Source organism: Petaurus breviceps, unplaced genomic scaffold (genome assembly GCF_028583685.1).
Source record: "Petaurus breviceps papuanus isolate PSGF00001 unplaced genomic scaffold, PetGlider_PUasm1.0 185, whole genome shotgun sequence".
In the NCBI taxonomy this organism is placed as follows: Eukaryota; Metazoa; Chordata; class Mammalia; order Diprotodontia; family Petauridae; genus Petaurus; species Petaurus breviceps.
In genome coordinates, this window is record NW_027185797.1 from 21,273,342 (window position 1) to 21,292,400 (window position 19,059).

Consider the following 19,059-nt stretch of genomic DNA (forward strand, 5'->3'; position numbering starts at 1 on the left):
GTGTTCTCCTCACACACATGCTGCATTTTTAATATAAACTTGGTCTAGATGGAATCTTGGAGAGGATTTCCAGTTTGATTTGTCAGTAGAGGAGGATTGGGATTCAAAAAAATGTTGATTTGGGAGAGGAAAGGAAAGTGTCACCGACTTCTACCAAATTGCTACATTCATTGGTTTCTAAAATAATTTTTCCCTGAAAATCCCATTTGAACATACACCATTAAGGGTTTTCATTTGATTTCTTCAGTTTCCTAGAGTTACTAATTTAGGATTCTATAATGGTTCTCTTCTTTGGAGGAAGTTAACCAGAGGGGGTCACTCTATGTCAGGTTAGCTATATGACCCTAAATGAGTCATTTAACCTCTATCTGCCTCAGTTTTTTCACCTGTAAAAAGAGGATAATAATAACACCTTCCTCATATGGTCAGCTGAGATGATATTTGTAAAGAACTTCTTAGCACAGTGCCTAGCACTTAGTAAGTGTGTAATAAATGCTTATTCCTTGACCTCCTTTTCCTTATTCTTCGTTCCCCACCTTTGGTAGGTATCATACTCTGATGTCTCATCATGGTGTGGAGGCACCCTCTAGACCACTGACAGCTTTGAGGTCCTGATTGCCACTAGCTGCTCTCCTCCATCCATTCCCATTTGGGTGCCCTTGCTGTTCTGTAAACAATACGTTCCATCTATTGGCTCTAGGCATTTCTCTTAACTATCTGCCATGTCTGGAATGCTCTCCCTCCTTATTTCTGCCTATTGGTTTCTTCGGTTTCCTTTAAATTCCAAATAAAATCTCATCTCCTAGAGGAAGTCTTATGTAACTCCTCTGAATTCTAGGGACTTCCCTATCTTAATTATTCCTTATTTATGCTATATACAGCTTATTTGTCTATATTTGTTTCCTTGTTGTCTTTCCCCCTTTCCCCATTCAATTGTGAATTTATTGAGTCCAGGGACTGGTTTTGTTTTTTTTTTTTTTTTGCTTCTTTTTGTATCTCCAGCACCTAGTACAATGCAAGGCACAAAGTGGGTGCTTAATAAATGCTTATTGAGTGACTGCCCGTGTTATTTTGGCACGAGTGGAATAGGGAAGAAATTGTAGGGAGAAAATGAAGTTTTAAATAGGGGGGCATTTCTTGACAGGGCTATTCAAAAGTAGATTGAGCTGTGGGGGCGGCCAGGTAGCACAGCGAGTAAGAGCACCGGCTCCAGTGTTGAGAAGACCTGGAGATTGAATCCCGGGCTCAGACACTTAGCACCCACCCAGAAACACCTGGCCGTGTAACCTTGAGCAAGTTATTTAACCCCAATTGCATAGGGGCGGCCAGGTGGCTCAGCGAGTAAGAGCACCGGCTCCAGTGTCAGGATGACCTGGATCAAATCCGGGCTCAGATACTCAGCACCACACCCAGAAATAACTGGCCGTGTAACCTTGAGCAAGTTACTTAACCCCGATTGCTTTAAAAAAAAAAAAGTAGATTAAGCTGCCTTACAAGGGAGTTGGTTCCTTCTTATTGGAGGTACTAAGTCAAAGGTTAGATAAACACTTTCGGTGTGGTATATTGGGCATTCCTTTTCAGCTATGTGTTGAACTAGATGGTCATTGAGGGCCCTGCTAAATGGGATATTCTCTGGTTCTCTAACATTGATGCTGATTCAGCTCAGCATCTATCACTGATGAGAACATAATTATACCAAAACTATTGAATAGTCTTGGAGTAATAGTCATTGAACAGATATTACAGAAGTATAATTGTGTTACTTGCCAGATCCATTACTGTCATTGAGGGCAGTGGCTATTAACTTTTAGTTTTTGTATTCCCAGCATCAAATATGGAGCCTAACACATCATAAGTGCTTAATAAATCCTTGTTGAGTTATTGATTGATTGACTATTGCTTGTATTTGCACAATGTCAGGTTGCTGCGTTCAAAGTGTTTTGTCAATGGCCATCTGGTGGTGCAGTAGGCAATGTGAATTCTCATTCATACATGCTAATTTGTTTTAAACTCTATGAAAAGAATGGTATGAGTTGTGACATGGGAAACATTGGGAATTTCACCAGGAGGGAAAATAAATGAAATGTATTTTCACATCTTATTGGAAAATGGAATGCTTTCTGGACTGGAGGTGTCATTGGACATTAAGAATATGATTTGAACAAAGCTCGAGTCTCATAGGACATTCTGTTACTACAGCATTTTCACAAATCACTCTCTAGATCCACTATCATTTGGGTGTGAATTGTCTGGGAAATTAATTCTTGGGTCTGTAGTTCTTCACTTAGCTTTTGAATAGAGCAGACATTGAATCTGAACATAGGCAGCTTGTTATCAGCCCTGTGGAAGTGATGACATCTTTTGTGTTTAAGACAAAGGACCCCAGGTTTCAGAGGTATCTATTTTGAACACTAAGGTCTGAGCTTTTAAATGGTGTTTCAAAATTCTCCCCAGTAGTATCTGCAAACACGCCAATCCAGGCATTTGCAAAGAATATCTATACCTCATTAAAAAAAAAAAAGGTAGAATTATGTGGTGGATAGAATATTTGACTTGGAGAAAGACCTGGTTCCAATTCCTTCCCCATACTAATGCCTTGTCTGAGAATGTACTGTTCATTTAGCCTTGTTTTCTTGATTTATAAATGAATGATAATTGCTGCAATAGCTACCTCATAGGGTCATTGCATGGTTGAAATGAGCCTTGACAATTAAAGTGTTATATATCCTAATAAATGTCAGAGACTAGATTTGAACTTAGGTCTTAATGACTCCAAACTCAGTACTTTGTGTGCTAAACCATCATTTTATTATATTTATAGCATCTGAAAATGATTACAGTATATAGTATATGGGTACTGAATTAACAAATATAGTCTTAATTAATTGTGACTCTTATGAACCCTCGTTAGTCCTGGTTTTATCCAAAGTATTAAAATTCATATTCTTCAAATGTTCAGGACTTTTGAAGAGAAGGAATGACAGTGGGGTGGTGGGAGAAAGAAAGAAACACCTCCCTATTCTGCTCCTGAATTTTTTCCCCAGTGTCAGAGGAAATAAAAATGGGCATAACCGTGTCCAAAAACTGTGTACAAAATTTACATTTAAGTTTTGTGTACTGTTTTGGAGAAAGGACATTTCTTTATTCTTATCCATGTTGGGTTTTCTATGTCTCAACTTGCCATCAACAAAGAATTATCTAAATGTCTTTTCAAGTAAGTCAAATCCTTGCATCATTGGTGACAGTAATTTTGCATTTTTCCCTGTGTTTTTGTGTATGTTTTTTAAATGTAAGAGACCCTATTCAACTTACTTTAAACACACATACACATACTCAGGCATGTACGACCTTTGATCCTTCTAGATGAGGTTGTGATGTAAGTAGCCTTCTCTTGGTGAGGCCTGCACAGCTCGTCATCCATCTGTTTTTACAACTTTCTCTGATCTGGGTCCAGCAAGCCCTGCTTAATCTACAGAGAGTAAACACTTCCCGAATTGAAAATGTGCAACCCAGGTGCTGAGAGGGTCACCAGACCAGTCCATTTGTTGAAATGTAGGAAAACAGTCATTTAGGGGAAATGAATATCCACTGAGGACTTTAGAAAAAGCTGTCCAAAAATACAGATTTGATTACCTGTTGTTATGAACAACAAGAGACTCTTTGGGGAACATAATAGAACATAATGGAACGTGTGTGTGTGTGTGTGTGTGTGTGTGTTCTATGTAAGCCCAGACCTCATCACATTGACCAATATATTATAATTTAGAAATATATGGTAATTTAGAAAGCAAGCTTCTATTTCCATATTACAGAAATACAATGAATCAATCTTGCATAATATGAAGAACTTTGGGATTGTCTATAAAGAATCTGAGTTCTAATCTCAGCTCTGACATAAAAGAACTACAACTTTGAGAAATTGTCCAACCTTCAGTGTGTGAAGGAATTTACTATGATAGTAAGTTGAAGAGTTAAAGCAGTGCCAGAATGTGGAGTATTTTGAATATCTAGCAAAGGAATTTGTCATTTACTTCGTAGACAATTGGGAGCCATTGAAGATTTATATGGAAGGAAGCAACATGGCCAGACCTATCATCAATGTTCCAGGGATCTATATTCTCCATGTTCTGATAATTCCCTCCATTGATATACATAGCAAAATGTCTATCACCACTTAGTATGTTTGTTAGAGAAAGTCCTGTGGTTCATGGAATTTTCTTGGGATCCCTATAGTCACACAGCTAGTTAAGCTAGTCTGAGACAGGCTTTGAATCCTTGAATCTTTGCCTCTAGGTCCAAGGTTCTTTCTCCTATGCCATTCTCTGTCTCTCTGTCTCTGTCTCTCTCTCTCTCTCTCTGTATCTGAATTAGGACAATAATTAAGGAAAATGAGTCTGGTTTGGAAGTAGAATGAAAAAGAACAGCTCTGTTAGAATGCTAGTATTGTGACTGAACCAAGTGTTTACTAAGGTCTGAGGTGGTGGGATGGTATTTTCTCTGGCTTTCTTCCATGCCTAAAATGAACTTCCTCTCTGACTTTAAGTCCCAACTAAAATCCTACCTTCTAGAGGAAGCCTTCCTCAGATCCTCTTAATTACATTGCCTTTTCTCTGTTTATTTCCTGTTTATCCTATATACAACTTGCTTTGTATTTGTTTGCATGTTAGATTGTAAGCTCCCTGAAGCAAGGGCAATCTTTTGCTTCATTTTGTATCCCCAGCTCTTACCATAGTACCTGGCACATACCAGATGCTTAATAAATGTTGTTGATTGATTGGAATTGGGAGTAGAAAAAAGAAGGTTTGGAAAAATAATCGCTAGGTCTCAGGTCAATTTATCTATTGGCTGTCTTGTTTAAGAAATGAAGATGTTTTTGGTGATTATTTAAAAAAATAATTTTATTATTTTGTTTCTTATATTACCTACTTTTCTTGCTGGGTCCACCTCTAAGAACACCATCCCTTATAAAAAATAAGAGGGGAAGATATTTCCACAAAATTAGCCATCATTTCTCAAACATCTCACATCGTCGCCGCCGGGCACAGAACATTCAGTCATGGATAAAAATGAGCTGGTGCAGAAGGCCAAATTGGCTGAGCAGGCTGAGAGATATGATGACATGGCAGCCTGCATAAAGTCTGTAACTGAGCAAGGAGCTGAATTATCCAATAAGGAGAGGAATCTTCTCTCTGTTGCTTACAAAAATGTCAGAGGGGCCCGAAGGTCATCTTGGAGGGTTGTTTCAAGTATTGAGCAAAAGACGGAAGGTGCTGAAAAAAAAAAAAAACAGCAGATGGCCTGAGAATACAGAGAGAAAATTGAGACCAAACTAAGAGATATCTGCAATGATGTACTGTCTCTATTGGAAAAGTTCTTGATTCCTAATGCTTCACAAGCAGAAAGCAAAGTTTTCTATTTGAAAATGAAGGGAGACTACTACCATTATTTGGCTGAGGTTGCTGCTGGTGATGACAAGAAAGGAATAGAGGATCAATCTCAACAAGCATATCAAGAAGCATTTGAAATCAGCAAAAAGGAGATGCAACCAACGCATCCTATGAGCTTGGGTCTGGCCTTGAACTTCTCTGTGTTCTATTATGAGATCCTGAACTCTCCAGAGAAAGCCTGCTCCCTTGCAAAGACAGCTTTTGATGAAGCCATTGCTGAACTTGATACACTAAGTGAAGAATCATACAAAGACAGCACACTAATAATGCAATTACTGAGAGACAACTTGACATTGTGGACATCGGACACTCAAGGAGATGAAGCTGACGCAGGAGAAGGAGGGGAGAATTAACCAGCCTTCCAACTTTTGTCTGCCTCACTCAAAAATTTACACAGTAGACCATTTGTCATCCATGCTGTCCCACAAATAGTTTTTGTTTACGATTTATGACAGGTTTATGTTACTTCTATTTGGATTTCTGTATTTCCCATGTGGTTTTTATGTTTAATATTAGGGGAGTAGAGCCAGTTAACATTTGGGGAGTTATCTGTTTTCATCTGAGGTGGCCAACATGGGGATATGGAATTTTTATACATGTTTTACATGTTTGGCATAGTACTTTTGGTGCATTGGGGTTTCACAAGGCCAGTCTTAAAGCAGCTTCCACGTCTAAGCAAAGAAACCTGCCTACGTATTGGTCTGTCATGGTGGCGAGGGGTGGGGGGGTTAAGGGATAATTGGTTCCAGTCACAGGTGTAGTTATTGTGGGTACTTTAGGGTTGGAGCACTCATGGCTGTGGTAGAAACAGATGTCCCATAGATATTACATGTCATTCCATGTGTATCTGTGGAATACGCAATCTCAACGTGTACACCTTTATGATTGCAGTTGCAAAAGTGTTCCTTAAGACAAAGTTTTAACCCAGTCAATTTACTCTGGAGAAGGGCAGAAATGGTTCACATTCCATTATTTGTAAAGTTACCTGCTGTTCACTTTCATTATTTTTGCTCCACTCATTTTATTTTATTTAAATGGTTTAGGCAACCTAAGAACAAATGTAAAAGTAAAGATGCAGTAAAAATGAATTGCTTGATATTCATAAAGTCACTGTATTTCAAGCACAGCAGTAAAACAAAAAACCCAGGTATTTAACTTTTTTTAGGTTTTTTGCTTTTGTGATTTTTTGATACTTGCCTAACATGCATATGCTGTAAAAATAGTTAACAGGGAAATAACTTGAGATGATGGCTAGCTTTGTTTAATGTCATGAAATTTTCACGAACAATCCAAGCATAATTGTTAAGAACGTGTGTATTAAGTTGATGTAAGTGGAATAAAAGTTTTATGAATGGACTTAAAAAAAAAACACATCCCACATTGGTATTGCACACCCATAGTCTCCCCTCCCCACCTCTTCAAAGGAATTGAAGAAGGTACTTTTTATATCTCTTCCTTAAGGTCAAGCTTTGTCAATACCAAACTTGTGTCACTCCATATCTATGGTTTTGTGGGGTTCCTTTCCATCCACATTATTGTAGTACTATGTGTTATTTTCCCAGCTCTGCTGACTTCACAATGTTTCAATCTTTCCATGTTTCTCCACCCTCATCATATTCACTGTTTCTTGTAGATCGCATCATTTCTTGGGCATGTTTCCTGTTTTGGACTCCTGTTTCTATGATTTGTATATTTCTGTACATACAAACACCCCTGCCCTCACTGACTTTGCTTATGAGGTAGCTCACAATGCATAAAGTGATGGTCATAATCAAATTTATCTTCTTCATTTTTTGGAAATTACATAATCACAAAATTTCTTCTTTTAATATGCCATTTATTGATGCTTTTTGTCTTTATATAAGTCATTTTTATAAAATTCATCTTTGATTTTAATCCCCCACCTTATGACCAAGAAAGTCTCTATCTGTCTGTCTGTCTGTCTGTCTCTGTCTATCTATCTAAGTATATAAGTGACGCATATAGTATTCCTCCCTCATTGTTCCTCTTCTCTCTCCTTTGACAAGTTGCGCTCTATCATCTATTCTTTGGGGCTCTTCTGGCTTTTTCCAGTTGTTCAGCATTCAGAGTCCTTTTACCATTCTTTTCACTGAAGTCATGGTAACCATTGTGTCCCTTGTTCTGCTGGTTTTGCTTATTTCCTTCTGGATCAGTTCATAAATATAATCAGTTCTTCAGATATATAAGTAGAATTTATCATTTGAAGGAATGATGTGAAATACAAGGACCTAAGCAATCTAGCAAATATATTTTTTGAAATTTTGTCTTCAAGTTGCTGCCTATGAAGACAACTTTGTCACCTGGGCATGTCCAGAGATATTTTTTGCCAAGGTGGGGGCAGACAAGGTTAAGTGTGCAAATACTTTGAATGATACTGAGGGTGGAGGCTGCAAGTTAGTCCTGATTAGAAGATGCAAAAATTGTCTTTCATGGCAGCCCAGGCAAGGTCTTGGTCAACTGAGATAGTTGTATTGAAAATTCTGAACAGGTGGTGAGAGCAAGGATGATTTAGGTGAAAATCATACGAGGCACATAAAATTCTTTAATGAGATGGATAAACTAGGCTGGTGGGAAGGCCTTGGGTAGGAGACAAGATTGGGAAGCTGATTGAATAAACATGTGTGTGATCAATAGATTGTGACAAAACTGGAAGAGCTAAGAAAAATGGTCACATAGAATCTGAGTCAAGGTCAGAGGCAATAGCAGTGATCTCTTTTAGGAGAAATTGGTTGGATAAGATTGTTCCCTTCTAACTTTTAAATTTTTGTGAAGCATAAAAATAGCCAATAGGAGCTAAATGTTGCCTTTTGAATGTGTGCAACTCACAGAATAGCCCAGTCCTAGAGATAAGGAAAGAAAGGCAGTTTGTTGTGGACCTCCAACAGCCTGGACTGCCTCAAGGAATGTGCCTTGAATAGAGCAGTATCTCCATCTGTCTCATCAGTCCAAGAACTTTCTGCATCTGTCTCAGAAGGCCATTGTGTGTCTTTGGGGAGATGTGTAGAAGGAAGAGTCTTACAGGGCCCTAATGACCAAACAAAATCTTTTGGGTCTTTGAGAACACTTAAGTGGTCACTTCTTTTTCCAGTTGTCCATTGGACGTGGAGGATAGAATCATGGGATTGTTTATCTAGATCTGGAAGAGTCCTCTGGATGGACCATATATTTCAAGTTAGAAAGAACTTTAAGGCCTTTCTAGTCAAACCTCCTCATTTTTTTTTCTGAAAAGAAAACACAATTTTAATAGAGGGCTCCTGCTTTCTCCTCCCTTATCCCCAAATTAATTAAATATAAATTTTGCCACATGGAATTTTTATCTAATCACTTTCAGTAGATTGAACCCAGATGGCTGTATTCTAAAAATGTGTGATTCATTTCCTAAGCTTTCCCTGTGTTCAGATTCTGACCCTATAAACCAATGTACCTTTGGAACCCTAGACAAGTCATTGAAATTATCTAAGCTAAAATTTCCCCAGTAGCCTTATATTATAGATGAGGATACATGCCCAGAAAGTTTAAGGCATTTGCCCAGGGTGACACAGAAACTTGGGGCCTTCTGACTTTCCATTCATCATTCTATCCCCTCTACCATGAGATGTATGTTTACTGCCCTTTGCATGAGGGAGTTTTCTTGTGAACTACTCTTGTCATGAGGCTTTTGGGAGAATTTCCTCGATCTGTGTCAAGATCCTTGATTGTAACTTGGATTTTGGTGTCTTGTGGCATACAGTGATGTCAGTGATGCCAAGATTCAGCACTTTTCCTTCAACTTGAACTGAGGGACTGGCCCTCCCCACTATAGATTTCCATGTAACATGGCTTGTCCCATATCTTTATACTTGTCACCAACGAGCCAAAGTCAGAACTTAAAAGGACAAGGTAGCTTCCCTCCCTTCCTTGTTCTAATCACAGTACTTGGTTAATAAAGGGCAGTTGGAAAAGGGGATTGAAATATAGACTGCCATGTGTTCAACCAAGGATTCCCTTCCTCTCCTTTGTTCCCTTTCCTTCTTGTTCTGATTGCATAATAACTTCTTTATTAAGTGTGGGGAAGGTAATTATGAATAGACTCCTGGGTTTTTTTTTTTTGTCCTGTTTTTCCCCCTGGAGATTCTTGACAATAACCCAATTTGCTTTTGGTTAATTTTGTATGATCCTAAGATCAGTTTAGAGATGGAAGGGCTCTTGAAAGATTAGTTAGTTCAGTCCTCAGATTTTACAAGTGAGGAAACTAAGGTCAAGAGAGGGTAGCTGATATTTTTTAAAGCTGCAAAGGTACTACATGTCAGAACCTTGGTTTTCTGACCCCATATCCAGTGTTCTTTCCAAAGCATTAGGTTTTTCCTTTCCTTCTGACCGGAATTTATTTATTAAACATATCTTTGACAATTAAGCAATTCCTGTATAGACACTGCTTACAAAAAGAATGGGAATGGGAGAATTAGTGGAAGAATACCATATGGTTGAAAAGAGAATGTAGACTGAGGTATGCAGGCTGTTGGTTTGGGAATTATAGAATGAGAATCTGCTGTGATAATGGAATAATGGATTCAGATCTGGAAGGGGCCATGAAGGCCTACTTGTCCCATTTTGCAAATGAGGAAACTGAGGCCCATGGAGGTTAAGTAATTTGCTCCAGGTCATATAGTCAGTATTTGATTTAGCCAGAGTTTATTCCTCCAAATCTAGTCTTCTATACATGACACTATGGCCTAGGTAGTAAATGAATAACAAACCAGTTAGCCTGGGTGGGAATTGTTGTCTCTCTCTTGCTTTTTTATGCCTTTTCCCTGGTGGAATTCTATCACTTTAATTCTGGGGGAAAAAAAACTAAAAGAAAAAAAAAACAAAATTGAAATTGGGTGGGGCCATCATGAAGGGGAGAATGCCTTAACCCAAAATACTCAAAGTTTCCTAAATTGTTTTGAATTTTCTGCTAATCTGAAAATTGTTCTGACGTAACTGGCAAACTAGAATGTGGGTGGCCTGATGAGAAAAGTGGTGATAAATGTTCAGAAGCCATTCTATTATCTTATACAATGTGCATGCCTGTGTCATGAAATGCCTTAATCCTTACCAGTGCAGCGGATCTGATTCTTTTTTTTCCCCATTCACATTCAGGAAATAGTTCATGACCTTTTAGAAAAGAGTGTTCTAGGACCATTTGAAGCAGGGCAGGGGAAGGCAGTATTTAAAAAAAAATAACCCGTTGATTGCAGTACCAGTGAAACCAATCCAAGAAGGTAGTTGTCATTTCCAATTGAGAAGTCTCTGTTTTTGACAGAAGATGGTTTATCATCTTTTGAGCAATATGGCTGTTTTTTCATTGACAATGTCTTAATGGGCTAAAAGACGCCTGCTGTGAACAGGCTTCAGTCAGATGGAAACTTTTGACCTTCCTTTGCCAGTGTTAGAACTAGGAACAAAGATGGCCAGTGTAGAGGCTGGAGGAAAGAACATAAGTATTGGGCACCATTTTCTGGGGTGTTCCTTTGTCACCACATTCCTGTCTGCAGAAGGGGTCATAGCAAAGTAGGGGGAAGACTGCGGCTTCCACTCAGTCTCCCTAATTCATTCCAATTAAAATAATGACTGCTTTCAGTGTGGGCCATTTTCTTTATTTATGAAGTCACTGACTAGTCAAGTTAAAACCAGAGGAAATCAATGAACTCAGTTAAGGAAGCTGAGATTATTTGGGTAACAAAAATTATACTAGGTCATCTCATCAATTAAGGATAAGAGATGACCTTAGACTGTGGCAAACTCACATTTAATCTGATATCTAAGCAACTAGATGCTTCTCCTGTCAAATTCTAAATGTGTATAAGAGAGGTAGATGACAAAGGAATTAGTATAGGTAATTGATTTTTTTAAAATTATATTTGTAAAGGCCTTTACAAATATGATCTCATTTTATCCTTGTAACAACCATTAGAGGAAAATTCTATTATTGTCCTCCCCTTTATACAGCTGAAGAAAACTGTGGCATTTAGAGGTAAATGATTTTCACAGCTAGTAAGCTTGTAAGGCACCGTTGCAGCTTGGGTCTTCCTGGTTCCTAGACCTACCTGCTTTGTGTGTATCAGTACTGACTTTACTCAGTCCCTATAATCTAGTGAGAATTAAGGTACAATGGAATAAAAAGGGGTGGGGGCACTTCAATATTCTGGAGAATATATTAAATCTTTGAATGGTAATTAAATTATGTTCAGGATAGTTTGCTGCAAAATGTGTTTTATTTTGTTATAATTTTTGAAAATGGGTAATTCATATGTGGTATGCATGACATTTTAATAACCAGAATATTTGATTAATTGGAACTCCATTGCCCACATTCTCTAGATAAATGGGACTTGGTTTTGTTTCTTGATGAATCAATTAATCAGCTTCATGCGCTTGTGTTCTGAATATGTGCTTATATATGTATGTGTGTATATGAAAGCTCACATATGCGGAAAGTCAGCCATTAACAACTATGCTGGCATGCCAACTCATGTTCAGAGATTAGGTTGACTTGGTGTTTATTTTTTTAAAGATACTATAAATTGAATGAAGCAGAAATTGAAAAATAGCAAGATATATTCCAATAATAATTTCAACTTCACTCAGATAGATAGGTTGATTCATTTTAGTATTGTTCAAACTCATTTCCAAATCAAAAACATAGGTCAGTCAGATCTAATCTCAGATGCTGAACAAAAGAAAGTCAATAAACCATTAGTTAAATTGATTTTTAAAAGAGAATAAACCAAATTGCTTTAAAAAAAGATTTTCAAGTGAGTAGTGAATTCACAATGAATAGAGAGAAAACAAAGAAAATTGTCAGGATCTATTATGTACAATTAAATGCCAGAAAGTAAAATTAAATTGATGAATATCTACAAAACACACATATATCCATACATATAAAGTATACACACACATACATGTATACATACACACATTCACAACATGCATACACAGATACACACCATCTCCAAGTTAACAAAACAGGAAAATGTCCTAAATAGCTAATTTTAAATAAAGTCAGCAATCGTTAAGTGAATTTTGAAGGGTAGGGGGAGGAATTACAGGGTGGGGAAGGACATTGCTAGATCAGATAGTTTTTAATTCTACTAAACCTTAAAAAATTGCCATGGTAGGGAAATTTGTATCAAATATAAAGAAGACAGTATTTCAACCTAATTTTATAAGACACAAAAGTTTATTTTCTTCAAACGAGGGAAAGATACATCAGTGAAAGAGAACTATAGACCAGCATAATTAGTAAATAGTGGCACAAGTATTTTAAATAAAATATTAGTGAACAGACTAAAACAATATTTCCACAGACTAAAGCAATAATTGCACAAACATTTATTATAACAGGTTGGATTAATTTCAAGTATTAAGTGATATCTTAATATTAAGAAAATAATAGATATTATTAATCATATTAATAAAAACACAATGCTCAAAAAATCTTTAACCAAAATAAAACACTTATTTATATTTATTTATTTGACTAATATGAAAAGTAATTGGAAATTTTATTTTAAAATTACTAATTTTTTCATAAAGTTTGATCTGGAAATCTTGCTACTAGATTTATAACCGAAGGAGATGAACGATTGTAAGAAATATCTCATATGTGCCAAAGTATTCATAATATCAATATTTTAATAGCAAGAAACAATTTATTATCTAGCTATTAGAGAATAAAGATATTATTTTATGTGAATATAATGGAATGTTATTGTACAATAAGAAATGACAAATATAAAGAATTCATAGAAACATGGAAAGACATGTGAACTGTTGTAGAATTAAATAAACAGAAAAAATATACAATTAATTCTGTAAAGTAGATGAAGACAACACTAAAAAGCCAATGAATAGAAAATGAAAAATATTGGATATGTTATACAAATTACTAAAATTAAAACATCTCTCCTGTTAAACAAGTAGTAAATTATGGTTTATGTATATACATATATATGAAGATATCAAAATAAAATATCTCAATGCAAGGATTTTAATATACATATATCTATCATATAATAAGATAACATACATAACATATTATATAACATATTTATGTATTAAAATATATCAATATATTATATTTTGATATATTATACATGGATATATAAATAGGCAACTAATTGGCTCTGGGGAGAGAGGGCAGGACTTGACATCAGGAAGACATGAGCTCAAATTCAAACTCAGATTTGCCCAGTATCACAAAATCAACTTTGTGATACTGGGCAAATAACTTATTCTCTGGTTACCTTCATCCACTGAAGAAGGAGATGGCAAACTACTCCAATATCTTTACCAAGAAAAACCCATGTATACTATGGTTCATGGGGTTACGAAGGGTTGAACACAACTTCATTACAAATACACTCACATATCCATAATATGTACACATATAAATATAAATGTATAGATAAATATGATACATTTGTGTATGTATACATATATAAATATATGCATATATATATATACACACATACACACAAAGCAAGTTCTGGAATTAAGAAAACTGTACTAGCCCCAGTAGATTATTGATTAAACAATTAGAATTTTAATATTGACATTTTTCTTTCTATGAACATCTCTTACTAGCCGTGTCACCTTTTGACTTGGACATACCTAAAAGACATGTCAAAACGGGCTAAGGATTAATGGGAGAAAGGTACACCAACCACCTAGACTAGAGCCCTTCTGAGAAGGTAGACCAGAGTGTCATTTGAACCACAGTTTTTTTTTCTACCTTTGGCAAGAGAATTAGCCAACTCGATTTGCAAATGAGAAGATTTCAACCTAGAATCTATATATAATTAATTAGGTACACACTTCTAGATAAATTATGACTGAATTACATCAAAACTTGTAAGATTCTAACTATATTTTCCCTTCATGTTAAAAAAGTCTCATGTAGATACCATGGGAATAAACAGTGGAAAATTATGCACACATGTATACATACATATTTATATATAATCACCCTCTAAAATAATAACACATTCACTCAAATTATCCTTGAAGCTGTTAACATTGAGCCATTAATTTTAGCAAAGTAGAATTAAACATTAAAGGATATTAGGGTATGTTCCAGATTCTTTCAAACATCTCTTACCTTCAATATTCTTTGCTTGTCTGTCTATACCATTATTATACATGTTCCTCTTCTTAACTTTTCCTTTTTCCTTACATTTTACAATCCAGGAAATCCTGGCTTACCTTTTCCTTGAACACAGGATGCCATCCTATCTGGGTGGCTTTGTATTGGCCCTTTCCTTCTTATAAATAAACCTCTGTGGATTGTTTTGCTCAATTTGGTCCTTATAGTAATATCTTTAGCTTGAAGTCCTATCAATATAATTAATGTGTGAAAGCACAGTCTCTCTTATGAATATTGTGTCCAAATGTAGAGTCAGGAGGAACTGAGTTCAAATTCTCCCACAGATACCTGCTGGTTGTGTACCATTGTGCAAGATACCCTATTCTCAGCTGTCATTTTGTCCTCAAAAATGATGACAATACTAACACGTGTAGTATTGGCAGCTAGTTGGCAGAGCGGTTAAGAGCACTGCACTTGGAGTCAGGAAGAGTTGTGTTCAAATCCCATTTCAGAAATGAAATATCTGCATGACCCTAATAAAGTGGCCTCTCTCAGCTTCAGTTTCCTCAACTGTAATATGGGCATGATAATAGAATTTACCTCATAAGGCTGTGCTGATCAAATGAGACGATGATTAAATGTTTAGTAGTTGATAAACCTTAAAGTGTTATATAAATGCTAGTTCTTATAAGTTATGATTTTTATTCTCACAGCATCTTTGTGAGGAGTAGGAATGCAAAGCACTATGTAAATATCTGTTGTCACAATCATCACCATTGTCACTGTGACTATTATGTTGCCATTTTCAATCTAATTCAACAGACATTTATTTGCAGCCTGCTGTATTCCAGACACTGTCCCAGGTGCTGGAGATTGCAAAGACAAAACCAAAACAGTCCTGACCCCTAGGAATTTATAATCTACTGAAAGGTGGAAGAGGGAAAATAATATAAGCACAGACTGGTAAATTAAATATATCCCCAGTAGGGACAAACTAATTTTAGCAGGGGGAGCAGTATCTACTGAACATGAGGCATGTACTTCTCAGACTTCTCAGATACAGCTCTGGTGACCCCAAGCAGTTCCTGGATAGGGCTTTCTCCTTCCAAGGATGGCATTTCTGTAGTAACTAGATGTAATCTGATGGGTCATTGCCATGTTTGGGCAGAGCTCTCTTGTCCTTGACCATATTTATTAGTCAAATAGTTCTTCCACTCTGTGATAGAAGGACCCTCTATTGAATGGTCCCCTAGGTCACTTGTAAACCTCCTTAGATACATAAGCTTCATTTCAGAATTATTTGATCTCTGTGGAAAACTGAGTTCATTCTGCTATCATGACCTGACCAGGTGCTGGACACTGTGTATTGAATGCTTCCCAGTGTCTGTATTTGACTCCTGCCATAGCTCCAGGCAATTCCTTAGTAACCACTCCAATAGTTAGCCAGCCAGGAAGGAGTTAATGTGCCTCTCTAAACCAGCTCCTTACTACCAAGCAGTGACTCAGGCAGGGGGAGAACTGGGCTCATGATGAGTTATGTCTTGACAGCGTGCTTGGCAGATACCCTAGCACAGACAACCTGCTGCCTATAAATAGCAGGTTGAGAGCCTGGCCCTGATGCAGGATAGAGCCAGGGCTTAACCTTTCAATCTTTATTCTGCTAAAAATGCACAAAGGATGAGGCAGCATATTCAAAGGGGGACTCCCAGTCTCCACAGACTTCACCCAGTCTGTATATGCTGATTCCCCCAAGGAAATCCAAGGGAATTTTCTGGCTATTTCATTACCAAATATGCTTTTACCTCAACATAAAATGGGCTCAGCTCCATCTTGGAATCTTGAATTGTTGGGACATTTTCTCTGGTAGAAGAAAGGGGGAGCAACCCTTTTTTGACTATACCCATTATGCTTCCCCTTCTCAGGCTTCCTTCATCCCACCCACTCACCAGTCCGGAGATAAGTGTGAATTGAAAAGACAAACTACAGCACCCCCCTGTAGGGTCAACTAGCCCTCAATATAGTTCTATGTCTGAAGTCCCAGGAAGCTAGAAACAAAGACGTACCCGCATGTCCCACCCCGCCCCCCAACCCCAGGTCTCTTCTAACCCTAAATTTGTGTTCCTGTAGCAAACCCTAAACTTATGTTCCTACTGTTTAAGAACCAATTTATGATTCTGAACCAGGGATCCATAAAAATTTTAAAATGTTTATTTTGAAAATGGTTTTTAATATAATTAATATCCTTTATATGTTTTTCATATATTTAAAATTAAAAAAAATATATGTATATTTTAAGGAGAGGTTCATAGACAAAAGTTGTACAAGGAACAAAAACTTTAGGAACTCAAGTTCTATGAATATCATGATTGTTGACATGGTACTTGATATCTAGAATACTTTAATTTGGTGGAGGGGAACATGAAAAGGGTCTAGACTCATGATGTAATCAGTGTAATGGTACAATAATAGTAGCTGCCATTTACATACTGTCTTAAGGTTAACAAGGCGCTTTATAAATATCATCTCCTTTTATCATCAACCATAGGAGAGAGGTTATCCACATTTTACAGATAAGAAAACTGAGGTCAAATGATTTGTCCAGTATGACACAGCCAGGAAATATCGAAGGCCAGATTCGAAACCAAATCTTCCAGACTCCAGAAACCACACTACCAACATAGGAACCTTCCCTCTGTAGATGATCCCTTTACCAATACAGGTCATCAAATTGTCCTTAGCCTAAATCCATGGGCCATGGATAGATTTCAAGGGATCTGTGAGTTTGGATGGGAAAAAAATATGAAATCATCTTAATTTTCTCTCACCTTTGATTTCCTTTATATTCCTATGCTTTTATTCATTTAAAAAAACATTCTTCTGATAAGGGAGTTTGTCATCACTAAACTGCCGTAGGGATCCATGACACATGAAAAGATTGAGGATCCCTGCCCTAGAGACTTCAAGAATTGTCTGTGGCATGGAGAGGTTTAGTGTCTCTGTCCATAGCCACCCAGTTAGTATGTGTTAGGGGCAAAATTCAAAGACTCTCTGGCCAGCCCTCAATCAACTACTTCTCACCTTTCAATAATGAATGGTTGCTGCTAGCGACAGTGAAAGTCAATAGTTCTTATTCATGATGGGTTGGCTAAACAAGGTAGAATTAGAATCTGCCTCTCCATATGGAGTCACTAAATGCCTGGGGTCAACTAGGGAATCAACATTAAGTCCTAGGGAGAGAATGGGAGCCCTTGTACCTTGGCTCCCACTTTTTCACCTATTATGAATTTGAAGAGGTTGGTAAATCAGAAGTTTCAGCAACAGGGAAAATATTCTACAAGTCCCTAAAAAAACAAACAAACAGGTACAGCCTATGTTGGGAGCCTTGCATAGACAATATAGACAGTCTGTTAACTACTAGTGGAGCTTCTGGGGGATAGTATGCACAGATAACATATCTCCCTGTGTGCATACTAATAACCCCACACTGGAAGACTGAAAAAGTATATCAAGGGATTAGCCTGATCCTTTCTGGCGTTACTACTTTTTTAATTTCATAGCCGGTCACAGGGAATATATCCATTTCTCTCTGAATTTTTTTAAAGGCTAGAAAAAAAGAGTGTGGCAATCAACAGATGCCTTTCATTAATGTCTAGTTACTCCCATGGAGATGACTGAGTCTGCAGTAGGTGCAGGTTACCATGGTTTCTTTCCAATTTTTCCTTTGTATGCTGCAACCCCGGGAAGATTTGGAAATGAGGTTCCTCCTTCTTCTGCATAGAATGGGAGAGAAATGATGAGTCCAGCTCAGGGGAGGTAAAACTGGGGTGACCCGGCAATGTTTTCAGAATCCAAACCAGCCTTTGGTTTGGTTCTGCTCTGGCCAGTTTCTCAGGTTTACCAAACAGGTCATCTGTTCTCAGTAGCCTTGAACCTGGTCAGAGTTGCTAGGACAATGAGCCCTGTGTGGAGCCCCTGGGTTGGGACAAATGTGAAGTGGAATGCAAATATATCCCAGAAGGGCCAGATTGTTTACTTGGTCCTTAATTTACCTTAACCAAGATCAAAGAAAGAGCAGACTCTTAGAGAAAGGCATGAAAGCTGGAGAGGGTGAGAGTTGAAGGAGAACCCTGGAGTGCTTCCTGAAGCACATTAGTTAGGCAAGGAAATGTCGTGCTTATTAAGGATTCGAATTTTTAAGCAGACAGAACTTTCCGTGATTCACTTCAGGCCAACTTGGAAAGACCACAGTGGGAACCTGATCACTGTAAGCTGAGCTATTTTCCAGAATGACTTTCTTTCTTTTTCTTTCTTTCTTTCTTTCTTTCTTTCTTTCTTTCTTTCTTTCTTTCTTTCTTTCTTTCTTTCTTTCTTTCTTTCTTTCTTTCTTTCTTTCTTTCTTTCTTTCTTTCTTTCTTTCTTTCTTTCTCTCTCTCTCTCTTTCCTTCCTTCCTTCCTTCCTTCCTTCCTTCCTTCCTTCCTTCC

The 19,059-nt window shown here is 37.3% G+C and overlaps 1 protein-coding gene and 1 pseudogene across 18 annotated transcripts in view; both read left to right on the forward strand.

Moving 5' to 3' along the window:
* RBMS3 (RNA binding motif single stranded interacting protein 3) overlaps positions 1-19,059 on the forward strand; it is a 1,480,592-nt gene that overhangs the window by 1,057,458 nt on the left and 404,075 nt on the right. The gene's annotated exons all lie outside the window — the stretch shown is intronic.
* LOC138161709 (14-3-3 protein zeta/delta pseudogene) lies at positions 5,013-6,300 on the forward strand (annotated as a pseudogene).